The sequence below is a fragment of the Alosa sapidissima genome, chromosome 18, assembly GCF_018492685.1.
Source record: "Alosa sapidissima isolate fAloSap1 chromosome 18, fAloSap1.pri, whole genome shotgun sequence".
Taxonomy (NCBI): Eukaryota; Metazoa; Chordata; class Actinopteri; order Clupeiformes; family Clupeidae; genus Alosa; species Alosa sapidissima.
Window position 1 is genome coordinate 21,623,031 of NC_055974.1, and position 5,105 is coordinate 21,628,135.

At 40.6% G+C, this 5,105-nt stretch overlaps 1 long non-coding RNA gene across 1 annotated transcript; it reads left to right on the top strand.

Moving 5' to 3' along the window:
• The first annotated feature begins 1,410 nt into the window (after window positions 1–1,410).
• On the top strand, window positions 1,411–4,682 carry LOC121689766. The gene is made up of 3 exons (XR_006024864.1): window positions 1,411–1,552; window positions 3,810–3,868; window positions 4,534–4,682. It is a non-coding gene; the product is annotated as an uncharacterized LOC121689766 (long non-coding RNA).
• Window positions 4,683–5,105: the final 423 nt, after the last annotated feature.

Sequence of the window (5,105 nt, forward strand, 5' to 3'; positions counted from 1 at the left end):
CGCAGGTTCAAGACAACGCAGGTTACATAATGAATAATTCTCAAAATAATGATATCATGGATATTATTTTTCACTGGTGCTACTTAAAATCTCTTATAATGTAATAGTTATCTTGACGTTTGGAAACAGTCAGAAAAGGGACGAGAATGAGCCTATGTAAACATCTGCTCCTGAATGGAAATATTTTTTAACAAAATTAAGTATAATAATAATAACATAATTATTTTTAACAATAATTAACTATGATAACATGTCTGGCAGTAGATGTGGAAAAAATGCCCCAAAAGAAAGAAAACAACCACACTTTGCCACTAAAAAGTTTCACCGACACACACAAGACACTCAGTATAGATTTTGATTGCCCCCCCCACCCCCCAAAGAAATGCAGAACTTCTGGTAACTTTCCTATAATACAAAACATCATACTACAGCTCTGGCTCAACACCAGATTCATTAGTTGTTCTCAAGGCCCAAACGGATGCCTAAATTGTGGATTTATTCCAAGTGTTTTGTAATGTCTGGCACTGAAAACAAACAGCCTCTAAATCACATCAAACTTTGCAAATGCAGAATTTAAGAGGCAGTTAGCCATCTGTAGGTGGCAATATTTTGAATTTTCTCACAGTCTTTCTCTTGAATGTGTGTGTCTGTGTGTGTATGTGTGTGTGTGTGTGTGTGTGTGTGTGTGTGTGTGTGTGTGTGTGTGTGTGTGTGGTGGATTTACTCTTCCTCTGGCCTAAATGGTCTTTTTATACAGCTTGCTGCATTGTATGAGCATCATTTCCCCCTACAACACACTTGGAAAACACCAATCACACATACAAAGCACATTACATGGTAAAACAGAATGTAGGTGTGTGCGCAGAAAAGGAAATTAGATGAATTTTGTTAATGCAAAACAATGAACATTAAAAGAAATTTGCTGAGATCAATGAGCGAGAATTGCGGGATTCCATTACCAAGCCTACCTCATTTCCTGGTGCAAAATGGAAAATGTGCCTGAGATGGATCGTGTCATTATCGCAAGCGGCAGATTCTCGGGGTCAGGAAGAGTGTTTGCACTGAGCAATGATGCCCAGGGGATTGCTCAACACATGCCCGGTTCGCACCAAAATGAACACAGGGGCATAACCTTGCCTTCTGCCATTGTGTTCACGGGTGTTCTGTCATTTCTGCACAGCTGCAATATTTAAAACATGTATAACCTATATGCCAATGCATACCACGAATAGCCTACCTAAGCCTACAGTGTAACACACACACAAAAAAATACAAGTTGTATATGTCCTTCTGTTATGAGTATTTGCCATTCTTGTATCGACATTTTTTAAGTCTTTTTTTATCATGAAAAATGACAGAAAAAGGGACTTTTAAATTGATGATATCCGGTTTTCGCCCGGAACAAGGAAGTTAGTGCAAGAACATGGGATCCACGGAGAAGACGGGAGCAGTTTGCTCCATACCTAAACATTCGTATTGGTTTGACTTTTGGCTTTTCCTGTTGTTTGACATCGTATTCTTTCTTGTTATGCATTTCATCGTTCCATGACGGGTGAGTGTGGCATCGGTAGCCTACGACTATCTGCAATAATGTACTAGCACTTAGACAAGAGAAACATAGGCAAGTCTCCCAGATTCAGTCATCAGTTTGCTACGTGACAGAAACCACGAATCTGTGTCGTAATGTAACCTACCAATGTAGGCTACTGATGTTATCCTATTCAGTGGCACACACATGGCTGTTAAACAGGCTTTTTTACCTGAAGCTTCGGGAATTTGCTGTGCAGGAAGTTAGCTAGCAAACAAGTTTGTTAATAATGCTTGGGGTTGGTGCCAGAAAAGTTACCGGTGTTGTGTGCCTTCTGGTTTTTCCCACCTACTGGTTTCCTTGCGCGTGCTCGCGTTGCTCACCACAGCTGCAGGAGTTGTCAAACATCACAAACAAGTTGTTTTAGACGGATTTGAAGTCGCATTTCAAGGGTGTGTGTGTGTGTGTGTGTGTGTGTGTGTGTGGGGGGGGGGGGGGGGGGGTTCTGAGTCGGAGTCAATAAGATGAATAACCTATAGCTATACTTGCCTTGCACGACAAGTCAATATTGAGAAGTAACTGTAACTTAACATGAGAGAGAGAGAGACCCTGTACAAAATCATGGAATCAGATCAGTGTGTGGCAAACCAACAAAAACATACTACATTACAGGATACAAAGAACTTTTGAGATTGCAATGTTCAGCTGTAATTACAAATGCTTTGCTTATTCTTATATATTTAAGGGTTTATAGTTTGTCACTGTTAAAACATCTCCCTTACGAAAAAATCCTACATTGCAGGCCTACTGTGTATCAAAACTGCAATTTTTTGCTATAGTGTTAGAGAGTGTAACATCCTCATCTGCTCCTCAGAACATCAGTACAAATGTTCAACAACAGGGGAAAGCATTTAGCCCTTCTGGCTAAATTTAGTTATTTAGAGCTGAGTGTAATAAATCTCTCTCTCTCTCAAAACGAGCACTGAAATGTGTTGTGCCAATTAACCTGACCAGATGCCTTGCAGTTGCCTAATGCTTGCTTAGCCTACTAGCAGGGCTCAAAATTGCACCAGACAAATGCTGGTAAATATTGAAGTTGGTAGATTTCAGACAGAAAATACGGATTACCTATTGAATGGTGGGTGAATTTCGCCACTTCATTTGTCAGTGAAGATATTCAAGATAGTGAATGGTAGATATTCACATTTCAAAAAGTTAATTTTGACTCCTGCTAGTGTTTACTAATGATAGCTTGCTAGCCAGCTAGCGATAGGATAGGTAAACAAGACTAATAGCTGGCCTTTATGGAGTTGGTTGGACAGGATATTTCAGTTTGCAAACATAAATTCTTACCCTTTGCCTTTCGTTTGAAAAAGCCAAACAGTTTCTATTGTTTTTTGCTGGCCATGTCATGTCTGCTTTCTCAACGTAGCCTACTGCAACCTATGACGCTGAACCACCCAGTGAGTTGACAGCAGTAACGTTAGTTGAGAGCACAGATCCACTGATATCAGACCAGACCGCGAAGCGACCCTCTGCCACTCTCCACCCACCCCCAGCCCAGCCCCGCCCCGCCCGTTCTGCTTCTCCTTGTCAGAGTTTAGTGTTCGGGATTCCTTGTTCTAACAGGCTACGAGGGATAGAATGCACAACGAAATAAAAAAGTTAAATAACATTTTTTTTGGCTACCCGGGGTGAGCTCAATTTACCCCGGGCTGAAGCCCCGGTAAAATCGGCTGGCGACGCCCCTGTGATCAACCACAAAGAGTAGCCTATGCACAGTGCACTGACGACCGTAGCAGCCCAAGGTAACCAGTTGTTTTAGATGAAGGGCAACCACTTGTTTCAGATAGCCTTCCTCTGGACAACATGTTACCTGGGTGCTGCCTATGTTATTAATTGATAGTAGCCTAGGCTACAATAGTATCGCACATCACTCGGGTATTAGTTGGCTCAGTGGGTAGGGAATCAGGCTGGAGAGTGTCATGCATGTGTTGCTTTTGCGGATCGAATCCAGTTTAATGCTAGTTTTCAAAACATATATTTTTTTACATGTCTTTTGTCCGAGTGCTGTAATGTAGCTTAGCGCTCATGGCGTATATATGAAAAGCGACTTCAAACCGCCTAACAACTTGTTTGTGAATGTCTGACAACTGCTGCAGTGCATGCACGTGCAAGGAAACCAGTAGGTGGAGAAACCAGAAGGCACACAACACCGGCACCTGGGATGTGCGTGTCCCCATTCAAACTGAGTGTCTTTCCCCCGTCCTGTTTTATTTAGCAGGCGTGTTATGGATCGCCAGGACCAAAGATTGTTGATGAACGTCGCTAAGAAACCCGGTAGGTTTCGTCCCGTATACTCAATTGTCCTAATGTGGGACACTGGCTAATGAGGGACACCTAAGCTCCAGTGGGTGTGGCTCTTCCCTAATGAATGTCAGTGAAACTATGGGAAAGCCAAAGCTGTAGGGTTCTGTGATCAAAATTGGATGTGGATTTAATGTGTTGACTTCACACTGTAGCCTAATATAGCCTAGGCCTACTACAGTCCGAAAAGCAAAACATGGCCCATATTAGGGTAATCCACCCCCTGCATTGAAAACAACCCCTGAAGTTTTACCATTAAATTGGTGTGTGAATTATCCATGATGTTGAAATTAACAGACACAAATAGACTATCTACTAACTAATAAAACTATCTACTGTTTAAATTCTAAACAAAAGTGACTGCTCTTCCTCAAATGAGTCTACACAGCCTTTTGATTGCATATGCTATCAAGGCTACTTAATCAAAGTAGTCACTAGTAGACACACCCTCATACTGAGTTCCATACTCCCCACTATTGCAATGCCATAGCACATTTTGAAACTCTTGCCATTATGCTTTGTGTGTGTGCTTGATTTCCATTTAAAGCCCATCTGCGGCAATATATGATTTTAATGAATATAAATACATGGATTAATAAATATAATAAATTAACAATTATTAATGTTTTGTTTTTCAGGGAATGAAGTCTACCTTTGCCCTCTGCTTTCACCAGATCTGTGGCCAAGATAACCTGTCATTCATTCATTCACTCGTTCATTTGTTTATTAATTTATACATTCATTCAGTGGAAATTGTTTACACATGAAAACGATTTCCTTTCATTTATTTATGTATGGTCCTGGCTGGCTCTGTTCTGTTAGCAATGGCTTTGTTCATCAACACTTGACATGGCATGATCTACTTTACTGCTGACGCCAAAGCTTGGCACCAAATGCTGAAAAATATCACTAATGTGTTCAATGATGATTGTAATTGTGGTGTTACCCATTGGATTTTTTTTATTATTTAATTGATTGATTGATTGATTGATGGATTGATGTATTAGAGGGAGAGCAGCTTCACAGAAGAGAGCTTCTGACAGCAAATTTGAGGAAAAGTTGGTAAACCACCTTTCTTACCTAATTTGAGGGTGCTGATTCTGAATATTTTGCTTACCAAGCTCAATTCTGAGTTCTAAGCCGCATAATCAGCATTTTAACATAAAATAGTGATTGTTTTTGCTTATTTTTCCCTAAATTGGGTTGATTT